Source organism: Antechinus flavipes, chromosome 2 (genome assembly GCF_016432865.1).
Source record: "Antechinus flavipes isolate AdamAnt ecotype Samford, QLD, Australia chromosome 2, AdamAnt_v2, whole genome shotgun sequence".
In the NCBI taxonomy this organism is placed as follows: domain Eukaryota; kingdom Metazoa; phylum Chordata; class Mammalia; order Dasyuromorphia; family Dasyuridae; genus Antechinus; species Antechinus flavipes.
This window is the reverse complement of record NC_067399.1, coordinates 436,171,629-436,189,511: the sequence shown is the minus strand read 5'-3', so window position 1 is coordinate 436,189,511 and position 17,883 is coordinate 436,171,629. Positions and strand designations below refer to the sequence as shown.

General features: G+C 36.9%; 1 protein-coding gene and 1 long non-coding RNA gene across 4 annotated transcripts in view; one reads left to right on the top strand and one right to left on the bottom strand.

Moving 5' to 3' along the window:
- RASGEF1C (RasGEF domain family member 1C) overlaps positions 1–17,883 on the top strand; it is a 186,941-nt gene that overhangs the window by 117,764 nt on the left and 51,294 nt on the right. The gene's annotated exons all lie outside the window — the stretch shown is intronic.
- Positions 14,882–17,883, bottom strand: part of LOC127550303 (uncharacterized) — a 95,034-nt gene continuing 92,032 nt past the window's right edge. The window contains exon 4 of the long non-coding RNA XR_007950811.1: positions 14,882–16,560. This is a non-coding gene — a long non-coding RNA (uncharacterized LOC127550303). The remainder of the gene's footprint in view (positions 16,561–17,883) is intronic.

Here is a 17,883-nt window from a genome sequence, read left to right as displayed (position 1 = left end):
AACATGATACATTTTTGTCCTGGTTTGACTGATGCCAGGGTGATTCCTATTGAAGGCCACAGGATCAATGAGCTGGAACATGTGCTCATTTTGTGTCCCATTAAATTCGGATTATAAACATCAAGGATGAACGTGAAACTGTTGGGGACTGGCGGGCAGCTTTTAAAGGGTTTTCCTTTTATCACATCCTCCTCAACTGCCATTTCTAACTAAGAGGAAGCTTCCAAGTAACAAAACTGAGTTTGCTATGGGAAAAGTATGTTCTTCAGTAAAGAGATTTCCGTATAGCATCCCTGATTCAAAAGTAGGAGCTGATGAGTTTTAAACACAGAAAACTACATTATGGCTAAGCACTCATAATGGGTATTGGCAATAGCTGCCCATTTAGAATGATAAACCAATCATGGTATATGAATGTAATGGGATATTATTACACTGTAAAAATATATATAGATAACTATTTTTGAATATTTTAATTAATTTTTGATATTCTTTTCTCTTTAAATTTTGAGTTCCAAATTATCTCTCTCCTTCCCATTCTTTCCCATACTCATTGAGAAGGTAAGCATATCATATCAATTATACATGGGAAATCAAGCAAAGTATATTTCTATATTAGCCATGTTTTTAAAAAGCAAAAAATTAAGGAAAGTGAGAAAATTATGCTTCAGTTTATACTGAGTTCACTAGTTCTGTCTTTTGCAGTAGATAGCATTATTTCATCATGAGTCCTTTGAAATTGTCTTGGATCATTGTATTGATCAGAGTAGGCAAGATTTTTGCAATTGGTCATGATTACAACATTGCTATTACTGTGTACAATAGTCTTCTGGTTCTTCTCACTTCACTTCATGTCAGTTCTCATAGTTCTTGTCATGTTTTTCTTGAAACTTACCCCCCTTGTCATTTCTTATAGCACAATCATATGCCACAATTTGTTTAGCTATTCCCCAATTGATGAACATCTTCTAGATTTCTAATTATTTGCCATGTAAAAAGAACTGCTATAAATATTTTTGTACATATAGAACCTTCTCCTTTGATCTCTTTGGGATACAGATATCATAGTGTTATTGTTGGATTATAGGGTATGAATAGTTTTATAGCTCTTTGAGTCTAGTTCCAAATTGTTTTCCAGAATGGTTAGACCAATTCACCACTCTCCCAGCAACTCATTAATATATCTATTTTTTACTTCATTCTCTACATCATTTGTCATTTCTGATAGGATTAAGGTAGTACTTCAGAGTTCTTACTTCTCAAATCAATAGTGATTTAGAGTATTTTTTTATATAACTATAAATAGCTTTGATTTCTTCTGAAAATTGCATGTGTCTATCCTTTGATTATCAGATCTTATTTTTATAAATTTGACTCAGTTCTACACTCAATATATATTTGAGAAATAAGATCTTTATCAAAGAAACTTGCTGTAAAACTTTTTGGTATTACTTCATTTTCTATGGTATCTTTTAGCAAAATGTACGTTCCATGATTATAATTTTTAATTAGGTCTATTTTTGCTTTTTCTTTATCTGAGATCATGATTGCTACCCCTGCTTTTTTACTTCAATTATAGCAAAATATATTCTGCTCCAGTCCTTTTTTTCTGTTTCAAGGATGTTTCTTGTAAACAACATATTGTTGGATCAGGGTTTCTAATTCAGTCTATCTGCTTCCATTTTATGGGTGAACTCAACCCATTCACAATCACAATTATAATTATGTATATTTTCCTGCATTTCAGTTTCTTCTTTTTCTCCTCTCCTTCCCCATCCCCCTTCCTTAACCTGTCCTTCCTTAAAAGTCTGTTTTGCTTCTAACCACTGCTTCCCTGAGTCTCCCTTTTATCTTCCCTCCTCCTTTCTCTTATTCCTTTCCCTTCCTGTTTTTTTAATTGGGTAAATTACATTTCTACATATGCTTAATGTATATATATAGTCTTCTGTCTTTGAACCAGCTTCCATGAATAGTGGGGTTCAAGCATTGCCCACCACCCTCCCTCTTTGCCCTTTCATTATGAAAGGTTTTTTTTCCACCTTTTTAAAGTGAGAAAATTTTCCTCATTCTACTTCTTCATTCCTCCTTCTTCCAATCCATTCCTTTTTCTTACCCATTCTTTATTTGTGGAGGAGGGAGTGGGAAGAGAGAAAGTTCAATTTAATCAACTCATACTCATGCTCTCTATGTATAAAAAGAAATTACATGTATTATCTTCCAATACAGGATTGTAAACATTTTAACTTTATTGAGTCCTTTATGATTACTTTTCATGTTTACCTTTTTATGCCTCTCTTGATGCTTATGTCTGAATCTTAAATTTTCTATTCAGCTTTGTTCTTTTCTTTAGGAATGTTTGAAAGTCCTGTGTTTTATTAAATATCCATTTTCCCCTAAAGAATTATACTTAGTGGCATGATAATTGTATAAATATGCATGCATTTATTGGATTTAACATATAATTCTACCATGTTTAACCTACTATTTGCCATCTAAGGGAGAGGGTGGGGAAGAGGGGAAAATTGGAACTCAAGGTTTTGCAAGTACTAATATTGAAGAATTGTCCACGCATATATTTTGAAAAATAAAAAGCTTTAATTAAAAAAAAAGAATTATACTTAGTTTTTTTATGGGTAGTTTATTCTTGGTCATAACCTATTCCTTTGCTTTCTGAAATAGCCTATTCCAAGTCCTCTGCTTCTTTAATGTAAAAACCACTAAATCTTGTATGACTCTGACAATAGCACCATCATATTTGAGTTGTTCCTTTCTGGATGCTTGAAGTACTTTCCTTTTTACCTGGGAATTCTGGAATTTAGTCATAATAGTCCTGGGAGTTTGCATTTAGGGTTTTTTTTCAGGAGATCAATAGATTCTTTCAATTTCTATTTTACCCTTTGGATCTAAGATATCAAGAAAATTTTCCTTGATGATTTCTTGAAATATGATATCTAGATTCTTTTTTTGATTATGACTTTCAATTAGTCCAATAACTCTTAAATTATTTCTCCTTGATTTATTTCCAGGTCAATTTTTCCAGTGAGTTATTTTATATTTTTTCTATTTTTGATGACTCATGGATTTGTTAGCTTCTACCTGCCCAAATTCTGATTTTTAAGGAATTATTTTTTTTCAGTGAGATTTTGTACCTCTTTTTCCATTTGATTAATTTGACTTTTTAAGGAATTCTTTTCTTTGGTGACTTTTTGTACCATTTGGCCAATTCTAGTTTTTAATGTGTTATTTTCTTCAATTCTTTTGTGTATGCCTCTTTTGCCAAGTTATTAATTCTCTTTTCATAATTTTTTGAATCCATTTCATTTCTTTTTTCAATTTTTCCTCTACCCTTCTTATTTCTATCTTTAACTTTTCCAGGAATTCTTAGTGGGTTTTCCAAGCATTTTTTTTGATACTTTTTTTGGGAGGTTTTCACATTGTTGTCTTCTTTTGAGTTTATGCTTTAATTTTCCCCTATTATAGTGTAGTGCCACTTATATTCAAATTTGTTGTTATTTGCCTTCACTTTGAATTTTATATTACAGTAGGACTTAGGTCATCTTGGGCTGGGAAGGTACTGTCCCAAGCTTCAAGCTTTTTCATGCTGTTGCTTTCAGAGTTAGTTCTGAGAGTGCAAGTTTTTTGGTGCTTCCAAGGTGGTATGATCCTGGAAAGGTGTGGTCACATCTCTTCTGGTCTGTACTCTAATCTTTATCCAAAAAGGGCTCCTTCTCCTGTTGGAATCCTTACTAACTGCTAACTAATTAGAGTTGATCTAATCTTACAAGAAGATTTTGGCCAGAACCTGAAAGAAGGTACTAAGTAGAACTAATTAATACAAGGCTTGTGTTCACACCTTTACTCATTGGAGTTCACAAGTATGCCAGCTTCACAAAGTAAACTTTCTAACTTCAAGGGAGTTCACACCTCCCTTAAAGCTCTTTGGGCCAGAGAGCACTATGGGAGAAAACCCATAATCCCATTCTCTCAGAAGATTCACATATAAGGCGAGAGAGCTATTCCAGAATATATATATTTTCCACTTGGCTGGCTGGTCGCAGAGGAGAGTTCAGCTGGACTCGAGAGGAGCGACTCTGGTACAGACAGAGAGCACTTTGACGGATTTCAGCGGAATTATGCCAGAAGCCCTCTTTCTGAGGCAAGGCAGAATATATTCCACTTGGCTGGCTGGTGGCAGACAAAGAGTTTTCAGAGGATAAAGCTACGAGTGGAGAGTTCAGTGGACAACCAGATTCATCTTCCTCTCACACCACTGTGGTAGGTGGCTGGGCTCCTGCACTTCCCCACTGAGACCAAGCTGGTCTGAAAGACTCACCAGAAAGCTAGCCGAGCCCCAAGTGAAGGAAACAAGAGATTCATTCCATCTCTGTGCTGGTTAGAGGCAGAAGAAAGCAGAGGCAGAGGCTGAAGGACCAGAACCTTTGGATTTGAAGACATTCGGAGGGCTCTAAGCTAAACCGGCTGTGTTTTGAGAAGAACAAGAACTTCAACATTTGAACTCACCACATTCTCCCCAGAAGCCACAAGAGCTAGTATTCTAGCTCTCCTCTCTACTCTGCAACTTCAATTCGGAACTGCATGTGGGTAATGGAGTTGCTAATTAGCACCAGCTGTATCTAGTGCCAGCAAAGAATTCCCTAGAATCTCTGTTTTCTGACCCCTTTATGATCTCTGGGCTAAAAGCTCCTAAAACAGCAGAAGCAGCTACTGTGTATGTGAGCACCATACAAATGTCCACCAAACCACCACCTCAATGATATAGACTTCTATTGCTTATCTCCTAAGTTTTTAAAAATGGAAAAAGTCTTATCCCGACATTCAGATAGATCTGAGACTCCAAAATTTGATTTGGTTATTTTAAAGTTATTTGGAGAAGAATGTTGGGAGATTCAGCCAAGCAGCTTTCCCTAATCCTCCAGCTTTGCTCCATGGAAAGACTTAAAACAACTGGTACAAAATAAGGAAAGCAGAAACCAGAAAACAGCATATACAAAATAATATAAAGTACAGCAATAAAACAATCAAAACTGAAAGCTGCAAAATTATAGCAACCAAGCTTGATTCCAAAGGAAAAAAATGAAGAAACATACCCTCTTACTTTACTTCTTGGAAGAGGAGGTCCATAGGTGTGAAATATTAAATAATGTCATACTTTTTTTGACTTGGTTAGTTTTTTCCTCAGCATTTTAAAATTCTGTTTGCCTCAGTTTCTTCATCTGTAAAATGGGGATAATAAAAACAATTATCCCCCAAAGTTGTTGTGAGGGTTAAATGAGATAATAATTGTAATGCATCTAGCACAGTGCCTGAAACATACTAAGTGTTTTATAAATGTTAGCTATTATCATTATTATTTTTGTATTTATTTTAAGGGATGGCTTTCAGGGAAGGGGAGGGATGTAAAAAAAGTAAAAATATTAAAAGGAGAAAGGGGCATTAAAGTTGCTGAAACTGATGTGAACTAGTGCAAAGAATTTTGGGGTGGAATTAAGGTGGCTCTAAATTTCTGTTCTAATCCTGACTCTGTGGATGGCTTGCTGAATTATCTTAGGCAAATCACTTCTCTCTGGGTCTAAGTTTGCCTGTCTTGTGAAGTGAGAGGACTGACATAAATGTCCCTTGAAATCTCTTCCAGATTCCACACTCTGCAGCTCTAATTTGATAATATCTTCAATTAAAAGTTCCTCTTCTCCCGGCCTCCATCCCTACTTCTCCTGACCCCAGTGCTTTATGCAGTAAGGCCCATATGGGAGCTTATTGAGTAACCAAATGAATGGATTTATTTTAAAAATCCAACAGATAATAGAAAAATCAGCACCCATCAGAAATTATATCTCTCATTGATGAGCCTTCTTTCTTGTTGTCTAGAATTTCAAGGGATAAAATAGATATTCAAGTGAATTCAAGAAATTCAAGATTATTAATAATTGATATTTACATTAACTGTGGCTTTTATTCTGATGGATCCTCAAATACTTTAAATCTGTGCTCCACATCCCATTTGATGACATTTTGACAAAATTCCCCATCAATACTGAAGTTCCCCATGTTGACCCATGGGAGGATATTACTGACTTACATCCTATAGTGTTTGAAATAACCAATTTAAGATAACCAATAATAATAGCCTAGTGGTTAGAATACTTCCAGGTTGGATGTATTGAAAATCTTACAATGTCAAAATGAATGGAAGTCCTGAGCTAGGAGCTTTGTCCACAAGATCCCATGAGCAACAAAGGAAAAAAACAAAGCAACCATGTAGTGTGTTGTTGGGCCAAAAAATGCAGAATTAGGAAGAAAATGTGGATTCAAATTCTTGTTTGGTCCTTTATTGTTTATATGTTACTAGGTAGCTCCAGGGCTACTGTTTCTTCATCTTGTCAAATTAGGGGGTGAGACTCAATGGCTTTTAAAGTTCCTTTTAGCTCTGACATACTATAGATCTCTTTTTTGCTTTGTTTTTACTGAACTTGTAATTTTATTGGGATAAGGAATTCTCAATGAGGAAATCCTTCATCTGAAAGAATTTTAGTTTCAAGATCAGGGAATTTTCCATTTTTGTCTCTGTATCCTTAATGCCTAGCATAGTACCTCACATAAAAATAGGTTTTGAATTTTGATTGAATTGAGATTGGCAATTGTTATGTTATTTATCTGCTTAGAACATGATAAATGTGGAAATATGTATAGAAGAATTGCACATGTTTAACCTATATTGAATTGCTTGCTGTCCAGGAGAGGGGATTGGAGGGAAGGGAAGAAGAAAAATTTGGAACATAAGATTTTGCAAAGGTGAATGTTGAGAACTATCTTCGCATGTTTTTTTGAGAATAAAAAGCTAATAGTTTAATAAAATAAACATAAAAATACATAAGAGGGAAAAATTATATGCTTAGAATAGTACTGTCTAGGGCCCTGAAAAATTGTGATGTTCTTAGGATCATACATCCAGTTTATGTCAAAGAACAGAGCTCAGGTCTTTATTATAACTCCTGAACTCTTCTTATATTTTCTGCCAGGCTGCCAGTGAATTTTATCTCAGGATAATGGTGTCATTTTGGTGCATTTGTTTTTTAAAATTTTGGGTTCCAAACTTTTTCTCTCCATCTCCCCCTTCCCATTGAGAAGGCAAGTAATATGTTTATAGGTTATACACATGCAATCTTGTGAAATGTATTTCCATATTAAGAAAACATCATTTTCACAAATTTTCAGTGACTCTTTGTTAGCCACAGAATAAAATAAAAAAGCTTTTTTCCATCATTTATGGCCTCCATGTTCTGGCCTCATGCTGACTCCTTTTTCCCTCCACAAATATCTTGCTCATTCAATCCAGGCTGTTTTCAATTCCAATGAATGAATGAAGCGTGTATTAGTTATATACTAAGTGCTAAGCACTGTGCTAGACATTGGAGATATGAAATCAGGCAATCATTATCCATTGGAGCTTATATTCTAAATGGAGGAGACAACATATAAAGCAAGCCCTTGCCCAGAGTTCCAAGGAAAGGGACCTCCAAAAGTCTATAACTTTTGAGAAGAGAGATAACATAATGTGCTTATTTACCATGCAAAGGTTTTGCTTATTCCATCTTTCTTGTGTCCTTACTTCTTTCTGTCTAAATCCTACCCATACTTCAAAACATAGCCCCATTCTGAAGGTCTCCCTCTCCCATCCCTGCCTTAAACTATAGCTCACAAGATTTTCTTCCTCCTTTAAACTTATTCAGCACTCACTGTTGAGTCCTACCAATGGACACTTACGACATTGCCAAAGAATCATTACATGTCAGAGCTAGAATACTTAGATATCATCCCTGTAGTCCCAACCTTATCATTTTAGAGAAGAGGAAACTGAAGGTCAAAGAGGGAAAAAGTATGCCCAGTAAGAGAATGCCCCAAACTCCTACAGGTTTAGGTATAGGTGTGACATATATCCATTTCATCTACCCCTATCTAGGACTGGATTCAGTCTTTGTCTTTTTTTTTAAGTTTGATAATTTATTTTTAAAATAATAAATATGTTTATTTTTAACATTATTTTTTAAATAAAATTTTAATTTCAAGTTCTTTCCCACATATCCTTTCCCTACCCACTTAGCAAACAAGCAATAGCTCAGTAATTGTCAAGGAATCCTTGCTGAATGAATGAATAAGACAAAGAAATGTGTAAGTTTCCATGTGAGACCCTGGGGATCAAATTCTAGGGAGGCTGTTATTTAAAGGGGAATTTTAATGCTCTTGAAGGTGAATTCTATCTCTCTATTTTGAGTTAGACATATACTGTTCCATTTCTTTCTGCCTCCTTACCCCCTCCATAAACCCTAATAGAATAAAACTTTCTTATTACTCACCCACATGAAGCAAACCCAGAATTAAGCTAAGTTGATCATTTTGCATCTGTTTGGTAAAGTATATCTATATTTTCTCTCCCCCTCTTTTATGCCCTACAGCTACCCACTCTAAATCTGCCTTTTTTTATCCTCCATGAGGTTACTTAAGGATCAGGGAAAGAAAGGGGGAGGAGGGAGAGACACAGAGACACAGAGATGGAACAACAGAGACGAGACAGACAGAGACAGAGAGACAGAAACAGAAACAGAGTCAGAGAGGGAGAGAGAACAACAGAGACAGAAACAAATGGACAGAAACAGAGTCAGATAGACAGACAGAAAGACAGAGAGACAGACAGATGGAGACAGGCACAGAGAGGCATGGAGATGGAGACAGAGAGACAGAGACAGACTCAGAGAGAGGGAGAGAAACAGAGACAGACAGACAGAAAGAGACAGAGAGACATAGAGACAGAGACAGAGTAAGGGAGGGAAAAGGGGAGGAAGGGAAGGAGGGAGAGGGAAAAGAAGAGAGAGAATTACAGGAGGAAAGGATAAATGACATGGGAAGAGAGCTAAGTATTGGGGAGGGGCAGTATCTTCCCCTGTATCTTTACTTCTTAGTGTATCTATGGCTACAATCACAGATACAAGGGCACCATGGAGAAAAGCATAGAATTTTCAGAATTGGAAAGCTAGAATCTTCTTTTCCACATGTTAAAAATCCTATTCTTGAATTTATCCTTATGTGGTATGAATTGAAAGCCTTTCACTATCCTGGGTACTTTCTTTGGACATGCTCATTTGTCCACATTCTGTGAGCTGCCCCCAAATATGTACAGATATAAGAAGCCTCATGTCCATGTAGACTTATAGAACTAGAGAGATGGAAGAGACCTTTGAGACCATCTATTAGAACCTTCCCAAGGATAGAAATGTTTTCTTCCTCCTTAAACTACTCCCCAGTAGAGAGTAAGCTTTTTGAAGATAGACAATCTTTTGTTTTGTCTTCATGTCTCCCACACCATCAGAGCTTCTTATACATAGTATTGTTGTTCAGTCATTTTCAGTCATGTCCGACTCCTTGTGACCCCATTGGGGTTTTTCTTGGCAAAGATACTGAAATGGTCATTTTCTTATTTAGCTCATTTTACAGATGAGAAAATGGAGACAAATAGGGTTAAATGACTCAGCCAGAGACACCCAGATAGTAAGGGTCTGAGGCCAGATCTGAGTTCAGAAAGATGAGCCTAATTAACTCCAAGCCTGCCTTTTTCTGATTTCTTCAATGAGGAAAAAATTCTAATATTTTATTGATATATTTGATTTTTATATCACTTGTGTTAAATTTATACCCTTCCCCTCTCCCCTCCCAAAAAGCCTTATTCTGCAACAAAGAATAAGAGAGGGGAAAAACAAATAAACAAAAAAGCAACATATCAGCTGAGTTTGACAGTATGAGCAATATTTGACATCCAAATCCCCTATCTCTTCAAAGAAGGAAGATACATTTTCTCAGTTTGTTGGAACTAAATTTGGTTGTTATAATGACCCAGCAGTAAGTTTTGTTTTGGTTTTGTTCTTTCTAGTTACATTGTTGTCACTGTATATATTGTTTTCTGGATCTGCTCATATCACCTTGCATCAGGTCATATAAATGCTTCTTTGTAGTTTTCATATTTTTCATTTCTTATAACATAATGACATTACATTACATTCCTGTGTGGCACATATTGAAGAACAGATGCCTCAATTAAGAGGAAAACAAAGATTTTCACTTCACTACAAAAAGTTCTGCTGTAAATATGTTGGGATATATTACATATCTTGAAGTAGGATCTCTGGATCAAAGACAATGAACATTTTATTCACTAATAATTTCAAGTTGACTTTCTGAAAAAAACATATTATTGAAAACTCAAGAATCATTGCAAGACCATAAAGAATCTTCAAAAAGTGAATTATAGCAGCAGGGTGATTCAGGTCAGTTCCAATGGTCTTCTTGTGATGAAGGGAGCCATCTGCACTCAAAGAGAGGACTGAGTGTGGATCACAATATAGTATTTTCACTCTTTGTTTAGCTTGCTTGCATTTTTTTCATTTTTCTTCCTTTTTGATCTGATTTTTCATATGCAGCATGATAATTGTGGAAATACGTATAGAATTAAACATGTTTAGCATATATTGGATTACTTGCCATCTATGAGAAGGAGTGGAGGGGAAGGGAGGGAGAAAAAAAATTTGGAACACAAGGTTTTGCAAGAGTGAATGTTGAAAATTATCTATGCATACATTTTGAAAATAAAAGGCTTTAATAGAGGAAAAAAAGTTGTAATTCTGTAAAAAAAAAAAAAAAAAAAAAAAAAAACAACCAAAAAAGTGAGTTATAGGGCAATGGACTGGCAGTTTGGGTTACCATAAAATTACTCTGGTTTGGAATATAATGCAAATGTATCTCTCTCCATTGGTCAGGTGTGGAAAGACAGCCTGGTCTTGTGGCCACTGAGAGGAGCAATATAGTCAGAAAGTACTTTTGATCTTAGTGGAATAAAGGAAGTAAAAACGTCCCCACCCAGCCATTTGGCCAGCCACATGAAATGGGAAAGGAGAAGTAACTGTTCAGAGGATGACCCAGTTCATGCACGGGTGGAATTAGTAGGACACCTGGTTCTGGGCTGGCCACCTAGGAGAGACTCCAAAAGGGGTGGTCTGGGGAATAGAGTAGCAGCAAGCTACATCAGCTGCTCTGGAGCATGACCATGGGATGCTATTTGAGTATGAGGGAAGAGAGGGAAAATGCCAGTTTCACATTGATCACCCCTCCCCCATCCCACCCTAACAGCACCACTAAGATCACATTTGACCCTTCTTTCTCAAGTCATCATCTGATGGGTTTCTCCCTCTGCTCTGATGCCCAGCAGTTACTATGGAAACCTTAGTGCCAATAGCACATCCTGCCATCCACAGGAGCAGGAGACAGTCAGCTGAGGAGACAGCATCCAGCTTGATACAGCCTGACTAAGTCATCCACCTTGTTTCTAGCAGTTTAGGTTGAGATCACAGTATTCAAAAAGGGTGGACACATTAGTTTCCAGAATCAAAAGCAACTCAGGACTCACTGAGAACTACATCTTGAAGGGGCTTTTCATTTTACAGACTGGAAAACTGAAGCCCAGAAAAGAGAAATGAATTGGTGAGGGTCATAAGGTGATTATTGGTGATAAAGTTCATTCCTTCTATCTCTTCCTCCCTAATAGTCCTCTGCAGAATCTTTATAAATTACAAGACAGACAAACTGAAAAGCATATTTTTCCATCTAATTGGCCTTTATTTTCCTTTAAACTTGATAACAGCAATTGATTGTGCTTTACATGTAAGATAAGAGTACTTCACAGCTTTCACATGCATTATTTCTTTTGACTCTCAAAATATCCTGTATTCTAGGAAGAGCAAATATAACTATCTGTTTTGTAAGGGAGAAGACCAAGCTATTTTCATACTTTATGGTAAACTAGAAAGCGTATTGGATCTAGAGTCAGAAACCTTTGGTTTGAATCTGCAGCTTGCCACCTGTAAGACTTTAATCTTCTCATGTCTCAGTTTCCTCATTTGCAAAAAAAAAAAAAAGGGAATTGGACTCAGTAGTTTCCAAGTTTTAAGTCTCTTTCAGCTTTCTATCCAAGGTCACCCATCCAACTAAGAGCCAAGCCAGAAACAAGCTTTGTAACAGATGAGTTATCATGACATAACATCATGTGAAAGTTGATCTGTGAAATTTTACTTTTTAATTCTGTGATTGATGTTTAACAGACCAAACATAAGCGCTTTGTCACAAGACTTGGCCTGTGATCTCACAAGCCTTTGCTTCTGTCCTTTCAGATTGACCAAAGAGATAATTTTCAGCTCCTTCCTTACTTAAAACAAACAAACAAAAAAGGGACCAGAGCTGAAATTGGTATGAGTTCCCTCTCGTTCCATCCCAAATCTTAGAAACATTCACCATTTCCTCAGCCCCAAAGACTGCTGCCATCTCCTCTTTGTAATTCCAGGTGTGTGCCGGCAAAGCTTTCTCTTACCGTAGGATGGCAGAATGAAATATAGAGCGAGCTGAATGGACTGTCAAGATAGTGATGGTGACAACATTGTTTTCATGATTTTCAGAAGAAAATATTCTAGGACAGAGAGTTTCCCCTTATCTCCTTTTGTCAGCAAGACAATGGCCAGTCCCTAAGCGTGTGTCTCCGAGCACCTTTGATTCAGGGACCAAGGTTCTGCCAAGCACATCTGTTTGAGTGACAGATTCTATGGAACACATCTGTTTGAGGGGTTTTGCAGAGTACATCTGTTTGAGAGACATGATAACTAGAGGCAAGTTGAGCCTCTCTGAACTCCCCTACTTTTGTTTCATGGTGCTGATTCCATTCTCTAACCAGAGGTTAGATTGACCTTTAAGAAAACTAGCATAGAGATGGCAGAATCTTTACATTCAGTGTTGTTTTATTGCTTCTAAAGGAAATTGGGTGGGGGCTGGGACTAGAGCAGGGAATATCTCTTAAAAGGAAGCTTTGTGGTCTGGTAGAAAATTTTTTTGTTTTTGTCCTTTGTTCATGAGGAGGATCATAACATGCAAGGGAGTTGCATTTAGTGAGGGAGGGCTATAAAGGTCACCTGCCTCACTTTCCCCTCCAGAGCCATCTGGATTCAATGGCCAGATTTAGATCCGAATGACTGAAGATGGGCCTGGATGTAGTAGAACGAAAAGCTTGCCGATTGACTGTCTGACTAACAGATGTCCAAGGCCTTTTTCATTCAGAACATTATTTGGTTCTGTGATAAGAAAGGCACAGGAGACAAGGAAGGCTAGGTTCCAGAGAAAGATTCATTTCTAATGTTGGTGTTGCTATAAGCAATTATATAATGGGAAATGCAGGAACCATTTCGGTCCTGGCTCCATAACCATTGACAGGGTGTTTAAGAATTTAAGAACGCAGGTTCCTGAAATGCACCAGCAAAGCCACTCCTGTGACTGAACCCCCTGGGACTGAAAGCAATATTTTCTACTTTCTACCAAGAAGAACTCCATCTGGGGTGGCTTGCTCTTCTTCCTCATCGTTATTATCAATTCTAGAGCCACCATGTGAGAGAGAGGTCAGGACTATTGGCAGTGATTGTTGCCCTCCTTCTGTCATGGAACCAGAAAATTTCAGAGTTGGCAAGGACTTCAGTCTAACCTTTATTTCAAAAAGAATTCCTATCTCAACACATGAGATGAGCCTCTGCTTAAAGACAGGCCTCCAGTCAGAGGAAACTTACCACTTCCCAAGGCAGTGGCCCATTCTGCTTTGGAATATTTCTAATTATTAGATTCTCTCCCTCCCAATATTATCCCTGAATTTTCCAGGCCTAGAGTCAGGAGGCTCTTAGTTCAAATCTAGCCTCAAACACTTACTAGCTGCATGATCTTGAGCAAGTCACTTAACCCTGTTTGCCTCAGTTTCCTCATCTGTAAAATGAGCTGGAGAAGGAAACAGCAAACCACTCCAGTATCTTTGCCAAGAAAACCCTAAATGGGGATATGAGGAGTCAGGATTCATCATCACAAAAACAACAGCAACCACCAGTCACAATAACAAGCAACAACAATCACTACCACCATAACAACACTTTTACTTATTTTTTTCTCATTTTTCCCCTTGGGGACCAAGCAATACAAAGACTGACCTTCAGAAATCTGAAAAAAAGCTATTATTTTTCCTAAATCTTCTCTTCAGGGAAAATTCTCTTAATTTCTTCAACTCAAATTCTTCCCCATCTTCCTGTATGACCTTCTCTAGCTTACTGATGTCCTTAAAATCTGGTTCCCAATCATTTTGTTAACAATCAGGAACTATATAAAGTGACCACTATCCATATTCTTTGACCCAGTGATTCTACTTCTAGGCATATGCCCTAAAGAGATTAGTGACAAAATGAAAAACTCCATAAAGACTAAAATGTTTATAAGCAGCATTTTCTGTGATAGAAAAAAAAATAGGAAACAAAGTAGGTGTGCATCGATTGGGGAATGGCTAAATAAGCTGTGGCACATGAGTGCAACAGAATATTTCTGTGCTTTAAGAAAAGATGACTATGATAAATACAGTAAAGCATGGGAAGACTTATATAAATTAATGCAGAGTAAAGTCAACAGAACCAGGAAAATAATATGCACAATGACTATAAGAGTACATAAATGAAAATAAAAGTCACAAAGTAAAATTAAAATGAGCTATCTTGGTCCCAAAGAAAAGATATGAGAAGACAGTTCCCCTTTGCTTTTTTGCAGAGGGGGAGACTACAGTATAGAACACTATGACATCAGACTATTATTATAAGATATTGGTTCATTTTAGTGAATTTTTATATCTTCCTTTTCCTTTTTTGTTATAAGGCAGGGCTCTCTGACAAGGAATGGGGTTAGGGATATATAATGGAAATTGTAGATAATATAAAATGAAAATAAAAGTGCTAGCATGTATACTACACTTTAATACTTGGAAAGTAACTTTACAAATATTATCACGTTTATTTTCACAAAAATCCTGGGAGGATGTTGTTGTTGTTTAGTCATTTTAATCATATTTAACTCTTCATGACCCCATTTGGGTTTTTCTTGACAGAGATACTGGAGCAGTTTATCATTTCCTTCTTTGGCTCATTTTATAGATGAGGAAACTGAGGCAAACAACATTAGGTTTCATGCCCAGGATCACATAGCTAGTGTCTGGGGATGGATTTGAACTCAGGAACTTCCTGACTCTAAGCTTAGAACTCTGCCCCACTTAGCTGCCTCTATCCCCATTTTATAGATAAGAAAACTGAGGCAGACTGAAGTAAGTGTCTGAGGCCGGATTTGAATTCAGGTCTTATGACTCCAAGTCCAGAATCTTATCCACCTGACTGCCTATCAGATATTATAAAAAAAAAACAAACTAACCTTTATTTTTGGGAAAAAATTTATCTAGCGCTCAGTGCAATACTGTAGATGTGTTGTGACTTAGACAAAATCCACTCATACTATTTATTGCCTCCTTATTCCTGCAAGTGTCTCTGAATATAGCCCAAGATACCACATTAGCTTTTTGGGTTACCATGTGAATCATTCAGAATGAGTTTGTGATCTATAAAAAACCCCAGATCTTTTTTTCCAGTAAACTATTCTTATGTTTCTTTCATCTTGTACTTATGATATTGAGACTACAAGACTTGATGCTTATCCCTATTAAATATCATCTTATTAGATTCAGCCCAACATTCATCAGGCTCTTTTTTTCAGTCTATCACTGCCATCCAGGATGTTTGCTACCCTTCCCATGTTGGTGTTCCCTGAGAATCAGATGAATATTCTATCTGGATCTTTACCAAGTCATGGATATAAATGTAACAACCCAGAGTCCAGTACAGATCTTGGGAATCTCCACAGGAAATTCTCCCTAACTGACATATCATTAATGATAAATTTTTGCACCTGGTAATTCACCCAATGTTCATCCCTCTCATAGTATCATCTTCCTGCCCACCTCTCTTCATCTTATCCGTATGAATCACATTGAAGTTCATTCATGTAACCATAATCATCTCCCTTTGGAGAAATCTTATCACATAATTCTTCATTTGCTAAATAAAGGCTAGATCCCTGATTCTGGATTTCAGAAGCCCTCCATAATCTTCGTCCAACCTGGCTTTCTAGCCAAATTGGACTGCTTGCTGCTTGTCCTCTCATCTTGGAGCACATTCTCTCTCCAATTCTGTTGAAATTTTTCTTTGAAACTCAACTCAGTTGCTTATCACTATGACAAGTTCCCGTTGTCCCTATTATCACTTAAAAGTTCTATCTTTGTCCTCAGGTTTCTTACTGTACTTCTGGATCTCCCCTTTGCCCTTGTCACATTCTACCCTGCACTGTATTTATTTGTTCTTTATCTCCTCCTGATTGATCATAAGCCCTCAGAAAACAGGGCTGGCATTGTTTTTCATTTGTGTGTCTAGAACAAAAACATATCTCATGTAACTTGAATTGAAATCCATTATGAAACATTCCCTGAGCCCCTTAAAATATGAGATGGTATGAGGATATGAGATGGCATTTAGGTGGGACTTCATCTCCTTGGGGATCTTCTAGCAGTTTCATTGTGCCAAAGTTGAGTATCCAAATTGCCCCGTTAGAGCCCTGCAATTGAAGCAAGAAGATCCAAGTTTGTATCTTGCTTCAAATATATATTGGTGGTATGATCTTGGTCAAATCATTTCTCTCACCCTTAGTTTCCACATCTGTAAAATGGATATTATAATAATAGTATCTGTCTCACATACTCATGAGGATCACATGAGATAATACATATAAATTATTTTGAAAACCTTAAATCACTACGAGCTTCTAATATTGTTCTTGTTATTGTCATTCCATATTTTAAAAAAAAATTAGTGGAATAATCAGGGCACCTCTTCCTCTAGCCTTTATTTTTACCAATAAGGAAAAGCTAGGCTGTGACTTAAAGGGAACAGAAATCTTGAGTGAAAGTGACCGTGTCATCTTTGAGTTTATGAAGATTGGGAATGGTTAGCGAGCTGATTTTTTTCAAGTTCAAAAAAGGGTTGGTAGGATCACAGAGCCAGAGACTTCAAAAGGAATATCTTCTCATAAGGAATAAAAAAGAGCTGAAAGGTAAAATTCTGTTGATGTAAACCTGAGTAATTGAAATTAAAGAGAAAATGCTACCTAATTCATGCCTTCTTTGTGGTAACAACTGAGAACAACTCCATGAGAAAAAGCAAGGGAAACCTAGAGATTGCAAAGAGAAAGGGTGTACCCAGATGGTATCTGAAATCCTATACAACATGAAAGCAGAGAAGAGGTGAGGAAGGTTGATAAGAAGTTGGATTTCTCCATCAGTCTTTTTCGCACAAAACAGCTGAATGTTTCCAGGCAAAGTAGGCTACTCTGTTTTCCCCTGCTGTCTCTTCTGTCTCTGTCCCTTTGCTGACAACAACCCCCATGCCCTCAGCTGTTGTCTGGGAGGAATAGACTTCACAGATCTTATGTAAAATGAGTTCCCCTCCTCCATCCTATCCAATCTCCATCTGTTGCATTCCATCCCTTATTCTAGATCGGAGTCTCTTAACCTGGCATCCCTTTTCAGAGGTTCAGTTAACTCACATGGGAGGAGTGGGGAAATCCAATTTTTATTTTCACTATAATTGCTTTCCTTTACAATCTTAAGGTTTTTTTTTTTAATTCTCATGTATTTATCAGTGTTATCCTGAGAAATCAGTTCATAGGAACTCAAGAAGCTTATGTTCTGCTGAGGGAAGGCAACACATAAAAGGGAAGCTGAAAAAGAAGGAGAAGGGGTAACAAATGGGATGGTGAGAAAGTACAGAAAATCTTGTGCTCCTGGAGAGGAATGAAAACATCTTTGTCTTGGACTACCTCCTTAAATTGGAAGTTCTGGGAGAAACCAACCAATCAGAAAGTGAGATTACAGGAACAAAG